The sequence below is a fragment of the Oncorhynchus kisutch genome, unplaced genomic scaffold, assembly GCF_002021735.2.
Source record: "Oncorhynchus kisutch isolate 150728-3 unplaced genomic scaffold, Okis_V2 Okis04b-Okis11a_hom, whole genome shotgun sequence".
Classification (NCBI taxonomy): Eukaryota; Metazoa; Chordata; class Actinopteri; order Salmoniformes; family Salmonidae; genus Oncorhynchus; species Oncorhynchus kisutch.
The window spans coordinates 2,644,890-2,663,005 of record NW_022261981.1 but is presented as its reverse complement, the minus strand read 5'-3'; the positions used below and the strand labels follow the sequence as shown (position 1 = coordinate 2,663,005).

Genomic DNA, 18,116 nt, shown 5'->3' with positions numbered 1-18,116 from the left:
TCCTAGGCCGTCATTGAAAATAAGAATTTGTTCATTAACTGACTTGCCTAGTTAAATAAAGGTAAAATAAAATCATTGATTAGTAATTTCTTGCATCTTTCTGAAAGGGTGGTGCTCTTATGTCTAGTCTACACTTAGTGTAGCCGTTAGCGATGATGCTAATGATAACCATCTGCCGGTAGATGAAAAGGCTTTCCCAAAAACCTTCTCAATTTAATGTTAACTACAAAGCAGCCTATCTGCCACCTACCTGGCAGAATGATACCATGATTATTTGCATCAATCCAGTGGCCATTTGCTTAGAAAACTCTGCAAATCTCATGAGAGCTACAGAAACACCGCTAACCAAACAACGGTCTCTGGCTGGTGCCACCTGCATTAAAGGATAACTACACCCACACATGTGTGTGGTGTGTGTGTGGTGTGTGTTCGCTATGTGGTCTGGGGTTGAAACGGTTGCTGCTGTGTGTCTGTGTATCCCCTTAGGATAGGTTTATACTCTCCCACGCGGCCACCAAACTCCCCCACGCGGCCACCAAACTCCCCCACGCGGCCACCAAACTCCCCCACGCGGCCACCAAACTCCCCCACGCGGCCACCAAACTCCCCCACGCGGCCACCAAACTCCCCCACGCGGCCACCAAACTCCCCCACGCGGCCACCAAACTCCCCCACGCGGTCACCAAACTCCCCCACGCGGTCACCAAACTCCCAAAAGAGGTCACCAAACTCCCCCACGCAGCCACCAAACTCCCCCACGCAGCCACCAAACTCCCCCACGCAGCCACCAAACTCCCCCACGCAGCCACCAAACTCCCCCACGCAGCCACCAAACTCCCCCACGCAGCCACCAAACTCCCCCACGCAGCCACCAAACTCCCCCACGCAGCCACCAAACTCCCCCACGCAGCCACCAAACTCCCCCACGCGGTCACCAAACTCCCCCACGCGGTCACCAAACTCCAAGTGGTCACCAAATGTGCTCGGCAGAAAAACAAGGGGTGCTTAAAGTTTCAAGTTGCAAAAGGTTTTGCTACCGTTTCCCCTAATAAATACGACCCAGGGCTTTCACAGTGACCTCACTTCCTCAGACAACGGTGCCTTTGTGCAGCCAGGCAGTCCCCCTCTCCCCTAAAAACAACACCAACAATTTGCCTGTGTCCTGTTTGGCACGCAGGTTGAGTCCCGTCCTTCAGAAGTTCAAGGAAAGGGAAAGGTGTGCTATTCTTCAATGACACGTTTGAGTGTTCAGAATGCACACTGGACTGGCTGTTGATCGGGACGCTTGTGAGAACTACGATGATGAAGTCACTTCAAATGGGAGTTGAGGTGATTCACAAATGGAATATATCAGACCAGTTTCCTGGAAACAGATTCACACACACAACCTATTTCATACCTCTCAGCTGCCAAGGCATCATTTGCAAAAAGCAAAGGCCTCACTCACATCAAGTTAAAATAATGTTACTCCCCACCACACTAACCACAAAAACACTAATGGAGAACTTCCAACTGAGATGGCTAACTGTTAACACCTTCTCACAAAGCAACTTGTCTTGATGATGCAGAGGTTGTTGATCCGGCTCACCTTTAACCGCTCACCTCACCCCAAGTCTTTAACAACACCCTCCTGATGGAAACAGTCTCCCCCAAAAATAACACTCGTGCCCACATCAACATAAACACTGGTGAACCCCTGGTGTGGGGTAGCCTAAGGCTCAGGGGTCGGAGCTACTCAACTACAAAGATCTCACCCAAAATCTGATGACAGGAGTCCAAACACCCTCTTTTAGGAAGTGTCTGAATCTCAATGAACTTTTAGGTTATCAGCTCAGTGGAGAAAAGTAATTTCATGAGAGAGAGAGAAAAGTCCCTTCATATATGAGTGAGAGTGTGTAAGAGTGAGTGAGTGAGTGAGTGAGTGAGTGAGTGAGTGAGTGAGTGAGTGAGTGAGTGAGTGAGTGAGTGTTTCCAGATGAAGGGCTGGTGGTGAGGAAGCAGACAGACTAGGCGTGGTGGAGGACCTCCATGGGGAAGGAGAACCACATCAGTGGCCCCAGCAGACAGCCTGCTTCCTGGGCAAACACCAGCTGCCTCCTGGGATATCCAACAGGCCAGCCAGTTAGCCAGCCAGCAAGTCAACCAGACAGCCAACAAACTAGCCAGACAGCCAGCTAACCAGTCAATCACAGTCAACCTGCCAGTCGACCAACCAACCAGACAGCCTCCCAGTCAACCATTTAGTCAGTCCGCGAACCTTTCAGGCACCCAGTCTACCAGCACCACTAAGAGAGAGTACTAAGCCAAGTCAGTATCAGTCATCTTACTTTCACTTAGTGCTGCTGGCTGACTGGTTAGCTGACTCGCTGTCTAAATGGTTTGTAGATTGGCTAATTGGCTGGCTGGTTAAATGACTAACAGGGGTCCTCTGCAGCTCAGTTGGTAGAGCCTGGCACTTGTAACGGCAGGAAAGTGGGTTCAAATCCCAAAACGTTCTGCTAAGCGGAATATATTATAGTTAAGCCAGTCTCGTTAATGGCTATCAACTCTCTGCACTTCAGCCTCCATTAAGGGCAACTCTCAACCTTCAGCGAGAACACTCCTGTACTTAGGTTGTTTACTCTCAACTGGGGATGGGCACAGTTATTGAAATATTTGAATATCTGAACAGACATTAGTATTTGATTACTTGTGTGAGTATTCATAAAAGTAAAAATTACAGGCCTATTTTAAAAATGAAAATATCCATGTTACATTGCTGCATAGAAGGATATACCACGATATTTCAAATTCTTAATTTAATAAAACTACTTTTAAAAGTCAAAGCTTCACTAGGCCTACAGTCAGAGAGGCTCACGACAATACATTTTAATAGGAAGTTAGCAAAAATAGAGAAGCTCTTGCTGCCGTGGAAAGGAAAATACCTGTCTATTCGTGAAAAAACGGATTAACTCTTTAGTCATATCCCAGTTGATCTATTTGCAGAAATATTCCATTTTATTTGGAACAGCAAGCCAAACAAAATTAAAATGGGCCTATTTATATAATGAATTTGGAGGGCAGAAATGATTAAATATTAAAGCATTAGACCCTAAAATCCAAACTGTTTCTCTAGCAGATTAGTAAGAATGTCTCACCCCATGTTCAAGAATGGCTTTTTTCCCCATTTATTCAGATCACAACCTCTCACTTTCGGTTATTAAAAAATGAAACAATCTCTAAAATATTGCTATTTTTAAAACAAACCATAGAAAGCTGGTTGCAATTCCAGTTTAATCCACCAGAAAAGACAGAACAAATATTATGGTTAACCTCAAATATACTAATTTATAAAAAACATTTATTTGGAAAAATTATTATTATTATTATTATTTATTTTTTAAATGTATAATCTTTGTAAATGATATCATAAATGGAGTTGTCACACAAAAATACTGAAATGTTTGCTCTACTCAAAAATACAAACCAACTAATTGCAGCATTACCGCAGAACTGGAAGAGGCAAGTGGAAGGGGGAGCAAGTAAGGACCTTGCCTGTTGGCCCTACATTAAAAACCAAAAATTGGTTAAAGAAAATAGTGATAAATAAAAAAAAGTATAGCAATTTCATTTAGGAACAAAAAAATTGACAGCTGTGCCATATGACTCCAAAATAGTTTTTGGTCACAAGTTCAGGAATGGCTGAAGAATTGCAACATTTAACTGGAGCCAACTCTGCAAATAGCACTGCTGGGTGATTTAAAAAGTCATAGTCAATCGATCAATAATACAATAATACTCTTAGCAAAAATGTTGATGTTTAATTTAAAATTTGTAAAATCTATGAGAATAGAAAGGTTCAGAAAATTGGTGAAATATCACACCACAGGCAAATAGAAATCAAAACTGGATGGTGTTCAGAGATAGATGGGAGGGGTTGAGGGGAGCTGAAGGATGGGACTGGATGGTGTTCAGAGACAGATGGAGGGGTTGAGGGGAGCTGAAGGATGGGACTGGATGGTGTTCAGAGACAGATGGGAGGGGTTGAGGGGAGCTGAAGGATGGGACTGGATGGTGTTCAGAGACGGATGGGAGGAGTTGAGGGGAGCTGAAGGATGGGACTGGATGGTGTTCAGAGATAGATGGGAGGGGTTGAGGGGAGCTGAAGGATGGGACTGGATGGTGTTCAGAGACGGATGGGAGGAGTTGAGGGGAGCTGAAGGATGGGACTGGATGGTGTTCAGAGACGGATGGGAGGAGTTGAGGGGAGCTGAAGGATGGGACTGGATGGTGTTCAGAGATAGATGGGAGGGGTTGAGGGGAGCTGAAGGATGGGACTGGATGGTGTTCAGAGACGGATGGGAGGAGTTGAGGGGAGCTGAAGGATGGGACTGGATGGTGTTCAGAGATAGATGGGAGGGGTTGAGGGGAGCTGAAGGATGGGACTGGATGGTGTTCAGAGATAGATGTAGGGGTTGAGGGGAGCTGAAGGATGGGACTGGATGGTGTTCAGAGACGGATGGGAGGAGTTGAGGGGAGCTGAAGGATGGGACTGGATGGTGTTCAGAGATAGATGGGAGGGGTTGAGGGGAGCTGAAGGATGGGACTGGATGGTGTTCAGAGATAGATGGGAGGGGTTGAGGGGAGCTGAAGGATGGGACTGGATGGTGTTCAGAGATAGATGGGAGGGGTTGAGGGGAGCTGAAGGATGGGACTGGATGGTGTTCAGAGATAGATGTAGGGGTTGAGGGGAGCTGAAGGATGGGACTGGATGGTGTTCAGAGACAGATGGGAGGGGTTGAGGGGAGCTGAAGGATGGGACTGGATGGTGTTCAGAGACAGATGGGAGGGGTTGAGGGGAGCTGAAGGATGGGACTGGATGGTGTTCAGAGACGGATGGGAGGAGTTGAGGGGAGCTGAAGGATGGGACTGGATGGTGTTCAGAGATAGATGGGAGGGGTTGAGGGGAGCTGAAGGATGGGACTGGATGGTGTTCAGAGACGGATGGGAGGAATTGAGGGGAGCTGAAGGATGGGACTGGATGGTGTTCAGAGATAGATGGGAGGGGTTGAGGGGAGCTGAAGGATGGGACTGGATGGTGTTCAGAGATAGACGGGAGGGGTTGAGGGGAGCTGAAGGATGGGACTAAAAACAAGCAAACGATAACTAGTGTAACATATACTGTGTCTGTAAATGTATATAGTGTGTATAAGCTGGAAGCCTAAGTGTTGTCCATTAGTTTACTCCAATTAGGGAGGGATGGTAGGGTTATATATATAACATTGATACATTTACCAAAAAATTAGGGATTTTCTAAATTATTTTTTTATTTAACTAGGCAAGTCAGTTAAGAACAAATTCTTATTTACAATGACGGCCTACCGGGGAACAGTGGGGTTAAACCACCCAAAAAATAGACTCCATGCGTAGCAAGTGAAATAAGAGTTCACTAATGCAATGCAAGATTAAATTAAAACTACAGAATTACAAAAGTTAGTGGAGTTAAATGAGAACGAGCAGGCTAAGAGGTAAGCTGTTGTTGAACATTGATCTCTGAATGGGGTTGGGGAGAAGGTGCATAACGTAGGCTACTCCAGTCACTGATAGATGGGATGCTGCTACAATGGCAGGTATGGTAGCAGTGAAGCGCATTGGGCCGGGTCTCCAAGTGGCGCAGCGCTCTAAGGCACTGCATCGCTGTTGCTGTTACGGTTGCTGTTGCTTACGCCCTGCGTCCGGTCTGGACTCCTGAGTGTGTTGGTTGTTGCTTACGCCCTGCGTCCGGTCTGGACTCCTGAGTGTGTTGGTTGTTGCTTACGCCCTGCGTCCTTTCCGGACTCCTGAGTGTGTTGGTTGTTGCTTACACCCTGCGTCCGGTCTGGACTCCTGAGTGTGTTGGTTGTTGCTTACGCCCTGCGTCCGGTCCGGACTCCTGAGTGTGCTGGTTGCATGGAGGGATCAGAGAAGGAGGATTGGTTTGCACACGCTGAAGATTACAAGTCTGATGACCAGGTAATCGATCTGAGGGGACTCTCGGGAAAGGAGATCGACACTAACATACCTCTCACAGTCTCTCTTTCCCTCCCGCTCACAGACTCCCCGTCTTTGCCTCCCTCCCTCATTCTTCCTGTGTAACCCATCTAATCGATGAGCAGGGATGTGTAAAATATCAAAAGAGAGGGAAGGAGAAGAAAGAGAGGAGGAATCATATCTCAGTCACCTGGGATTTGGGAGGGAAATTGTGTTCCAGACAGGGAGAAGGGATGTGTGTAAGCTACCTGGGATTTGGGAGGGAAATCGTGTTCCAGACAGGGAGAAGGGGATGTGTGTAGGCTACCTGGGATTTGGGAGGGAAATCATGTTCCAGACAGGGAGAAGGGATGCGTGTAGGCTACCTGGGATTTGGGAGGGAATTCGTGTTCCAGACAGGGAGAAGGGATGCGTGTAAGCTACCTGGGATTTGGGAGGGAATTCGTGTTCCAGACAGGGAGAAGGGATGTGTGCAGGCTACTTGTGTCTCCTGTGATGTTCCATACGGATGATAAACAATGTTTTTACTCTGGACTGGGATGGGCTTCTGGAGCACTGGTCTGGCATGGGGTTCTGGAGCACTGGACTGGGATGGGGTTAGGGGCACTGGTCTGGGATGGGGTTCTGGAGCACTGGTCTGGCATGGGGTTCTGGAGCACTGGACTGGGATGGGGTTCTGGAGCACTGGACTGGGATGGGGTTCTGGAGCACTGGACTGGGATGGGGTTCTGGAGCACTGGACTGGGATGGGGTTCTGGAGCACTGGACTGGGATGGGGTTCTGGAGCACTGGACTGGGGCCTGGCTGGGAGAGCAGGAAGGCTGTGTTTTATGAAACTAACCTGTGGGTTAGGAAGGCCGTCTGACCCCCTGCATTGGGGCGGCAGGTAGCCTAGTGGTTAGAGCGTTGGGCCAGTAACCAAAAGGTTCCTAGATCGAATCCCCGAGCAGACAAGGTTGTCGTTCTGCCCCTGAACAAGGCACTGTTCCCCAGATTGTAAATAAGAATTGCAAATTTGTTCTTGCCTAGTTAAATAAAGGTTAAATAAAATAATGGTCGAGAGCTGAGGCAGAGGGTTGTGTGTGTGTGTGGTCTGGGATTTGGCTGACTGTTTGTGGAACACTTCAACACAACATTCTTACTGTACTGTACACATGCGCCATCCACAGATAGGCCTCGTCTATTATAAATCCACTGATAACTTTACGATGGGGAAATTCACTAGCAAATGATCCTACCAGTGCTGGGACATCAACACAGTGTGAGTTATTGGTCATGAAGCAGAGGTCGCATCAAGGTAACCAACAATCAACATCCCTATGAAGAGTGTGTCTGTGTTTCTAAAAGTCTGTTGTCAAAAGTGTCATGTTGTTTAGGTTTAAAACTGCATTGTTGGTTGGCCTGCTGTATTCCTGCTGTATTCCTGCTGTATTCCTGCTGTGTTCCTGCTGTGTTCCTGCTGTGTTCCTGCTGTGTTCCTGCTGTATTCCTGCTGTATTCCTGCTGTATTCCTGCTGTATTCCTGCTGTATTCCAGCTGTATTCCTGCTGTATTCCTGCTGTGTTCCAGCTGTATTCCTGCTGTATTCCTGCTGTATTCCAGGCATGTAACAAATACCATTTGATTTGAGGTCTAGATGTTTGTCCGTCTTTCTAAAACCCTGCTCTACAGGCCGACTGTCTGTGTTGGTTAAAATAATACAGTAGAAATACAGTAGAAAAATAATACAGTAGAAAAATAAGTCTATATACACAATGTGAGCAAATGAGGTGAGAGAAGGGAGGTAAAGGCAAAAAAAGGCCATGGTGGTGAAGTAAATACAACATAGCAATATGTTTCAACATCAAATTGCAATAAAAATCGAAGTATCAAATTGTATCGACACCTAATTATGATGATATCACAGTGCCATCCGTTTTGTCACCAAAGCCCCATATACTACCCACCACTGTGACCTGCCTGTTCACCCCGCTATCATCCAGAAGGCGAGGTCAGTACAGGTGCATCAAAGCTGGGACCGAGAGACTGAAAAACAGCCACCACTAACATTGAGTGGCTGCTGCCAACACACTGACTCAACTCCAGCCACTTTAATAATGGGAATTGATGTAAAATATATCACTAGCCACTTTAAACAATGCTACCTAATATAATGTTTACATACCCTACATTATTCTTCTCATATGTATACGTATATACTGTACTCTATATCATCTACTGCATCCTTATGTAATACATGTATCACTAGCCACTTTAACTATGCCACTTTGTTAAAGAACTCATCTCATATGTATATACTGCACTCAATACCATCTACTGTATCTTGCCTATGCCGCTCTGTACCATCACTCATTCATATATCTTTATGTACATATTCTTTATCCCCTTACACTTGTGTCTATAAGGTAGTAGTTTTGGAATTGTTAGCTAGATTACTTGTTGGTTACTACTGCATTGTCGGAACTAGAAGCACAAGCATTTCGCTACACTCGCACTAACATCTGCTAACCATGTTCATATTCTGTATTCTGTATACTTCTGGCCCTTCTTTGGACACTGTGTTAACAACCCTCCAGGCAAGCTTCAATGCCATACAACTCTCCTTCCGTGGCCTCCAATTGCTCTTAAATACAAGTAAAACTAAATGCATGCTCTTCAAACGATCGCTACCTGCACCTACCCGCCTGTCCAACATCACTACTCTGGACGGCTCTGACTTAGAATACTTGGAGGTTCTGGACTTAAAATACTTAGGTGTCTGGTTAGACTGTAAACTCTCCTTCCAGACCCATATCAAACATCTCCAATCCAAAGTTAAATCTAGAATTGGCTTCCTATTTCGCAACAAAGCATCCTTCACTCATGCTGCCAAACATACCCATGTAAAACTGACCATCCTACCAATCCTCGACTTTGGCGATGTCATTTACAAAATAGCCTCCAATACCCTACTCAACAAATTGGATGCAGTCTATCACAGTGCAATCCGTTTTGTCACCAAAGCCCCATATACTACCCACCATTGCGACCTGTACGCTCTCGTTGGCTGGCCCTCGCTTCATACTCGTCACCAAACCCACTGGCTCCAGGTCATCCACAAGACCCTGCTAGGTAAAGTCCCCCCTTATCTCAGCTCGCTGGTCACCATAGCAGCACCCACCTGTAGCACGCGCTCCAGCAGGTATATCTCTCTGGTCACCCCCAAAACCAATTCTTCCTTTGGCCGCCTCTCCTTCCAGTTCTCTGCTGCCAATGACTGGAACGAACTACAAAAATCTCTGAAACTGGAAACACTTATCTCCCTCACTAGCTTTAAGCACCAGCTGTCAGAGTAGCTCACAGATTACTGCACCTGTACATAGCCCATCTATAATTTAGCCCAAACAACTACCTCTTCCCCTACTGTATTTATTTATTTATTTAGCTAGCTCCATTATTTCTACTTTGCACATTCTTCCACTGCAAATCTACCATTGCTACCTGTCAGAAGACTGGAGTGAAAACCAGCCTAACTGTCAGAAGACTAGAGTACAAACCAGCCCAACTGTCAGAAGACTGGAGTACAAACCAGCCTAACTATCAGAAGACTGGAGTACAAACCAGCCTAACTGTCAGAAGACTAGAATACAAACCAGCCAAACTGTCAGAAGACTGGAGTACAAACCAGCCTAACTGTCAGAAGACTAGAATACAAACCAGCCAAACTGTCAGAAGACTGGAGTACAAACCAGCCTAACTGTCAGAAGACTAGAGTACAAACCAGCCCAACTGTCAGAAGACTGGAGTACAAACCAGCCTAACTATCAGAAGACTGGAGTACAAACCAGCCTAACTGTCAGAAGACTAGAATACAAACCAGCCAAACTGTCAGAAGACTGGAGTACAAACCAGCCCAACTGTCAGAAGACTGGAATACAAACCTCACAAGAACAACACTCAATACATTTTATGTTCTAATCTTCTTGTTACATAGGCCTACACGTAGGCTAGGCTATGTAATAGACAGACACTGGTATGGTGCTGAAGACAGCATAGTAAGTATTAGGTGAAGAAGTGGTGAATTGTCCCTTTTAACCACCACAGACAGTGGAATCTACCAGTGGGCACCCAGTGACTACAAAGGATGAGATGCATTGTTGTGGGCGAGTCTAGATGGCGTAGTTCGCCTCCAGACATGGGAACATGCAGTTTATTGTATTTATGTCATTTTCCTCTGGCTGATGTCATGTGGTGGTTTGTCTGATACTGTTGTGCTGATGCTGTCATCCTGATCTCTCTGGAAACAGAGATGTTAATCTCAACAAAACTAACCTGATGAAAAAGGTTAAACATCAGTAGACGTGGCCAACTCAACTCAGAACATTCTCCCACACAGCCACCAACTAAGGGAAATGTATCAGGTCCATTGTAACCATTGCCAAGCATCTGACCTAAAAAAAAAAAATGGTTTCCTGAATGTAGGTGAATGTATAAAAATTGAATGACGCTTTTCACAATTTCAAACATTTCTCAGGCTTTCAATCAATCTCTGTCTGTGTGTGTGATTGCCAGAATCTTCCTCATCCTCGGATCTATGATCTACCAATGTAGTGCTGGTTGTTGTTGTGTTTGAGATAACCCCCATCTATCTGTCATCTTTCTGAGCAGGTTGAAATACTTCTCAGTATTAAATTAGCTTGGTTAAATAAACCATGTTCCAGCTGGACCCGCTTGCCAAGAGAATCTGGGACCAATCGGTGCCATTCCCACGACAACTGGGTCATCCGTGGCAGCTGAGGTCCTGGATGACTGGACGTTTGCCCATTGGGGGAAATGGACTGACTGACCACAGTAAGTAAGTAGCCTTCCATGAGCCTTGGCTTGTACGAGCCGAGCCCATTTCCTGTTCCTGTAGTGAGGCAGCTTGATGTTCAAGTACACCCCCTGGACAGGACACTAGTCTATCACCTCAGTACACCCCCTGGACAGGACACTAGTCTATCACTTCAGTACACCCCCTGGACAGGACACTAGTCTATCACCTCAGTACACCCCCTGGACAGGACACTAGTCTATCACCTCAGTACACCCCCTGGACAGGACACTAGTCTATCACCTCAGTACACCCCCTGGACAGGACACTAGTCTATCACCTCAGTACACCCCCTGGACAGGACACTAGTCTATCACCTCAGTACACTAGTCTATCACCTCAGTACACCCCCTGGACAGGACACTAGTCTATCACCTCAGTACACCCCCTGGACAGGACACTAGTCTATCACCTCAGTACACCCCCTGGACAGGACACTAGTCTATCACAGGGCCTTCACCCCTTAATGCTGAGTGCCAAGCAGTAACAGATTGACCACAGAGGAGGGAGTCAAATGACCTAGACATTATCACAAGGTCTAATATACTGAACAGAGGGTGAATTTCACTAGTGGTTGGTTCCCAAATGCCTTTCAGACATTTATAAAACACACTCCAGATATCTAAAACTAGGGTTGCAAAATTCATGGTACTTTCAATAAATTCCCTGGTTTTCCAGAAATCCTGGTTGGAAGATTAACGGAATCGGAATAAGAAGGAAATCCGGAAACGGGATTTCTGGAAAACCAGGGAATTTATTATACGTTCCCAGAATCCTATTTAATAGCCTATAAGACTAACAGGAGAAAGACTTCCAATAGCAGACATGTTTCTCTGGACTACTCAAAGGCAGAGGTTGACTTCATCTTAGACTCTGTATTCCATAGAATGGAAACGTGGGCTGTAGCCTACCTGAACTCGTATTCAGAGCAATGTTTCTATCCACTCAGCCCAGTAACATGCTGTGATGGATCTGAAATGCATGAAAACTACACAACGCAGTGTAGGTCAATGTAATTAGGGACAGAGATCCCCACCTTCCATCTTCAAAGACCATCTGGCACCGATTATACAGCCCCACCCTACCACCACCCTGTGTGTGTGTGTGTGTGTGTGTGTGTGTGTGTGTGTGTGTGTGTGTGTGTGTGTGTGTGTGTGTGTGTGTGTGTGGCCGCATTAACAGTAAATGATTGTCACTAGGTAGGTAATCCCGATCAAACACACCCAGGGGAGGGGAGAGAGGGGCCTAGAGAGAGAGAGAGAGAGAGAGAGAGAGAGAGAGAGAGAGAGAGAGAGAGAGAGAGAGGGGTGTACTGACTCCAGGAGGCATTACTGGGATGTAGGCTACTGGTGACAGATGGAGAGACTGGGAGAGAGAGAGAGAGAGAGGGGTGTACTGACTCCAGGAGGCAGTACTGGGATGTAAGCTACTGGTGACAGATGGAGAGACTGGGAGATGGAGAGGAGGGGAGGCGTTCAAGTTACAGGCTCATCAATAATTCACTGAGGTGAACACAGTCCGACAGCGGACAGACAACAAACGGCACACACACACACACCGCATGCACTCAAAACCACATGGACACACTCACACCCTGCCTAGGTACTACTTCCTGCCAGTAGAAAACACACTGTGTGACCTTCCCAGAAACCAACCAACCGTTCCAGTGACCAGCAGCTTGAGGAAAGTGTGGCTCACTTGACTCACTCTGCACAGGAAGACAGCAGGGAGGGGGGCTGACCTGATGGGGGCAGACTGATCATAAATCTGTGCCTAAAGCACAGCCTGTACTGGCAGCAGCAGCCCCTGAGAGAGATTGAGGAGAGACTGGGGGATATGGGGAGGAGAGAACTACTCCCAGCCCTCCTCTCTAACCCCAACTACTACTCCCAGCCCTCCTCTCTAACCCCAACTACTACTCCCAGCCCTCCTCTCTAACCCCAACTACTACTCCCAGCCCTCCTCTCTAACCCCAACTACTACTCCCAGCCCTCCTCTCTAACCCCAACTACTACTCCCAGCCCTCCTCTCTAACCCCAACTACTACTCCCAGCCCTCCTCTCTAACCCCAACTACTACTCCCAGCCCTCCTCTCTAACCCCAACTACTACTCCCAGCCCTCCTCTCTAACCCCAACTACTACTCCCAGCCCTCCTCTCTAACCCCAACTACTACTCCCAGCCCTCCTCTCTAACCCCAACTACTACTCCCAGCCCTCCTCTCTAACCCCAACTACTACTACCAGCCCTCCTCTCTAACCCCAACTACCAGCCCTCCTCTCTAACCCTAACTACTACTACCAGCCCTCCTCTCTAACCCTAACTACTACTACCAGCCCTCACTACTACTACCAGCCCTCACTACTACTACCAGCCCTCACTACTACTACCAGCCCTCACTACTACTACCAGCCCTCACTACTACTACCAACCCTCACTACTACTACCAACCCTCACTACTACTACCACCACCACCCAGCTCTTTGTTTTTCACTTTCCAAATCTGAGGGGTGAAAGTCAAAGACAACATCATAAATGTTGTGTTCACAATACAAACTACTTCATTTCAGTAGGGCTAACCTTATTGGAGTTGAGTGAAGTTGTTCCTAAATGTTGATTTGGGACAGTTTAGCATCCCCCCCTAAAGGTTTTAGTTAGCATTGGGGGAGGGAAAGCTGATCCTAGATCTGTACCTTGGGCGCCCGAGTGGCACAGCGGTCTAAGACACTGCATCTCAGTGTTAGAGGCATCACTAGAGACACCCTGGTTCGAATCCAGGCTATATCAAAACCGGCCGTGATTGGGAGTCCCATAGGGCAGCGCACAACTTGCCCAGTGTCGGTCGGTGTAGGCCGTCACTGTAAATCAGAATATGTTCTTAACTGACTTGCCTAGTTAAATAATATATATCAAACCCAGGGGAAACTTCACAGGACCAGCATTTGTAATGTTGTGAACTGCTAGACTAAAAGGTAGAGCTTCAGAACACAAACAGACTTAGTTGTTTTCCCCTGTTAAATGTTTCTCCAGTCAGGTGCAGAACCAAACTGCCCCCGTGTCCAGATTTGACATTTTCTTTCAGCTCAGGTGTTGGAAGGTATGTCCTTCCATGTATGAATGACCTCATGTGCGTAATTAAGACAGAGAGGGATGGAGAAGTAGGGAAAGAGAGAAGTAGAGAGGGTGAGGGACTGTTTGGAATATACCTAAAGAATTAGAAGGGAAGAAGTAGAGAGAGAGCGAGAGAGAGAGAGAGACTGTTTGGAATATACCTAAAGAATTAGAAGGGAATAAGTAGAAAGAGAGAGAGAGAGACCGAGAGAGACTGTTTGGAATATACCTAAAGAATTAGAAGGGAAGAAGTAGAGAGAGAGAGCGAGAGAGAGACTGTTTGGAATATACCTAAAGAATTAGAAGGGAAGAAGTAGAGAGAGAGAGAGAGAGCGAGACTGTTTGGAATATACCTAAAGAATTAGAAGGGAATAAGTAGAAAGAGAGAGAGAGAGACCGAGAGAGACTGTTTGGAATATACCTAAAGAATTAGAAGGGAAGAAGTAGAGAGAGAGAGCGAGAGAGAGACTGTTTGGAATATACCTAAAGAATTAGAAGGGAAGAAGTAGAGAGAGAGAGACCGAGAGAGACTGTTTGGAATATACCTAAAGAATTAGAAGGGAAGAAGTAGAAAGAGAGAGAGAGAGACCGAGAGAGACTGTTTGGAATATACCTAAAGAATTAGAAGGGAAGAAGTAGAAAGAGAGAGAGAGACCGAGAGAGAGACTGAGTAGACTCAAGGTGTAGAGACTAAGAAAGAGAGACCAACAGTCTAATCTGCTCCCAGCAATTTGGAAAAACACCTGATGATGTTTTACCAGGCCTTTGTCTTTCTATCCCCACTAACAGAAACGACAGTAAAAACATACCCACTGTCTGACCCACTTTCCATGACAAACCCTGGTAATCCTCCATCTCACATGCACAAACCCAGCACACTGAATGGAGCGAATAAGCTGAACTGAAGAGTAGTGTGCCAAGCTTCACATACACTGCAGAGTGTAGCCTACAGCCTAGCCTAAGCTGCTCAGATGTCCCTAGCCTCATACACGCACAGTTACGACCTGGGGAACTTACCCAGGCATGTCATTCAGAGTACAGATTCATAAGCTTACAGTATGCACAAACGTAGGCAAAAAACACACACGTACACACCCACAGTTATGACCTGGGGAACTACCCAGGCATTCCATTCAGAGTCCAGGCACATATAGAGTGCACACACACAAGCCAAAACACACAGGCCTACAGTGTGTTAACACAAACACACAGTACCAAGCCTCATGACGCAACAGCTCCAGAGAACAGCACACATCACGTACACACACACACAGAATGCCCAAATTGAAAACCGGATTGATGGATATCTTACACTCTGGATAGGTGGGGGTTCCTACAGACACTCTGGATAGGCGGGGGTTCCTACAGACACTCTGGATAGGTGGGGGTTCCTACAGACACTCTGGATAGGCGGGGGTTCCTACAGACACTCTGGATAGGCGGGGGTTCCTACAGACACTCTGGATAGGCGGGGGTTCCTACAGACACTCTGGATAGGCGGGGGTTCCTACAGACACTCTGGATAGGCGGGGGTTCCTACAGACACTCTGGATAGGTGGGGGTTCCTACAGACACTCTGGATAGGTGGGGGTTCCTACAGACACTCTGGATAGGCGGGGGTTCCTACAGACACTCTGGATAGGCGGGGGTTCCTACAGACACTCTGGATAGGTGGGGTTCCTACAGACACTCTGGATAGGTGGGGGTTCCTACAGACACTCTGGATAGGCGGGGGTTCCTACAGACACTCTGGATAGGCGGGGTTCCTACAGACACTCTGGATAGGTGGGGGTTCCTACAGACACTCTGGATAGGCGGGGGTTCCTACAGACACTCTGGATAGGCGGGGGTTCCTACAGACACTCTGGATAGGCGGGGGCTCCTACAGACACTCTGGATAGGTGGGGGTTCCTACAGACACTCTGGATAGGCGGGGGTTCCTACAGACACTCTGGATAGGCGGGGGTTCCTACAGACACTGGATAGGCGGGGGTTCCTACAGACCCCCCCCCCCCCCCCTCAGATCCTCTGGAGTGGGACAGACCCCCCCCCCCCCCCCCCTCAGAGCCTCTGGAGTGGGACAGACTCCCCCCCCCCCCCTCAGATCCTCTGGAGTGGGAAGGGGTGTGTGTATTACTATCCTTGAGGGTAATGGAAATGCCCAAAAGTCCCCACTAGGATAGTAAAACAAGTCCCCGCTAGGATAGTAAAACAAGTCCCCGCTAGGATAGTAAAACAAGTCCCCGCTAGGATAGTAAAACAAGTCCCCGCTAGGATAGTAAAACAAGTCCCCACTAGGATAGTAAAACAAGTCCCCACTAGGATAGTAAAACAAGTCCCCACTAGGATAGTAAAACAAGGCACATTATCCCTAGGGGGAACATTTCCCACATCCCCAGAAGGACAAACGCTATTTTAAGTTTAGGGGTTAGGTTTTGTGTTTTGGTTACAATTAGGGCTAAGTTCAGGAGTCAGGTTAAGGCTAGGTACCCACAAGGATAGTAAAACATATGGTGGTGGTGGTGTTTGTGTGTGTGTGTGTGTGTGTGTGTACATCCACAAGTTTAAAAACAAAACATATTCTGACCAAAAATCAGTTTGTAAACAACATGTTTACCCGTGGCAATGCAATGACGACAACGTTTGTAGCTAAACAATAGCTGAGTGGCAAGTCAAATCACCATTCGAGCTATTGATCCGCAATGAAATAAGAGATAAGATAATTGGAAAGGGGGAACCGAATGATTGATACGACAACGGGACATGGATGTCAAAAAGGCGGATCCAAGTAATCGCCAGACCGGACCAACAAAGGCAGAAGCAGGGCTAGCCAACAGATCAGATGCTTGAACGAGGGAATGATATCCCATTCCAACTTGACATGCAAAACCTAGATTGTTAGTTAGCTCAGTTGGTAGAGACAAAGCCGGAATAGTGCGTTCGATTCCCGGGACCACCATGCGTAAAAACGTAAGGATTTATGACTAAATAGCTTTGGATACATTACAATGACCCCAAAATAAATCGTTATGATTAACGTTAAGAGAAGATTTGGTTATAGCCTAAATTATGACCATTATTAGTTAGCTAGCTAGGTTTTTGAGAGGAATAACCAGCTACTGTAACGTTAACGTTACCTGGCACATCTCTCCACCAGCAAGCAATCATATTAGCTAGCTAGCCTACTGTCCCTTATGTTAGCTAGCCAGCGGGTTCACAAAGGAAAACAGGAGATTGGCAACTGATTGGCAAGCTAATATGGTTAGTTATCTTGTGTAAATGAGAGGAAGGTTATTGTTAGGTTTTACTTACAGCGGAGTCGATGCGCTCCTCCTGCCGAGACACACCGCTCAGTGAGCGGGTGACAACCATCTACCACCCGCCGCTTCAGACCAAGTTCGTTGAGTTAGCTTGTTTACCAGCTAACAAAGGCAATTTATCAACAAATCTCAATGTTTGATACAAAAAAAACCAGTCAGAATGGCCAATCATACGACGCTTTCGTGTTGGCTTTCTTCCTGTACAAAGTTACATTCCCCCAAATGTTTTGTTTTTTTAATGCTTCGCTCTCCGTGCGGACAGCAGAATAATATGTTGGAGGTGTGTTGAACATAAACAGAGACGTCTCGTTTTGAATTGTAGCGTACTCCGATCCGAGAAAAACCTGGCGCGTATGATGCGAAAGGGATTGTGGATATCGTAGTTGAGCTCTCGACCTAACAAGGCACCGCAGAGTATCTAAACCTGTCATTGAAGCCACCATGCAAGTACTTGTTTTGAAATGTGACGTGCAAGTTGTTTATATATTATGCATTCATGTGGTAGCCTACAGCGAATGTAATGAAACTGAGTAAAACCACGCAGTCCGTCAAAGAAGAGACAAAGCATGTACCCTCTTAGGCCTAACTCCCACCTATCTGAGATATCTACTGCAGCCCTCTGGTCCCCAAAGCACACACATCCCTGCGTTGCTCCTCTTTTCAGCTCTCTGCAGCTAGCGACTGGAACGAGCTGCCAAAAACACTGGACAGTATCTCTTCATTCAAAGACTCAATCATGGACACTCTTAGTGACAGTTGGACTGCTCCACGTGATGCATTGTTGTCTCTACCTTCTTGCCCTTTGTGCTGTTGTCTCTACCTTCT

The 18,116-nt window shown here is 46.7% G+C and overlaps 1 protein-coding gene across 1 annotated transcript in view; it reads right to left on the bottom strand.

The window, feature by feature from the left end:
• LOC109876623 (E3 ubiquitin-protein ligase pellino homolog 1) overlaps window positions 1-17,745 on the bottom strand; it is a 33,127-nt gene extending 15,382 nt beyond the window's left edge. The window contains exon 1 of the mRNA XM_031813141.1: window positions 17,284-17,745. The gene's annotated coding sequence lies outside the window, so the exon portion shown is untranslated. The remainder of the gene's footprint in view (window positions 1-17,283) is intronic.
• Between the last annotated feature and the right edge of the window lie 371 nt (window positions 17,746-18,116).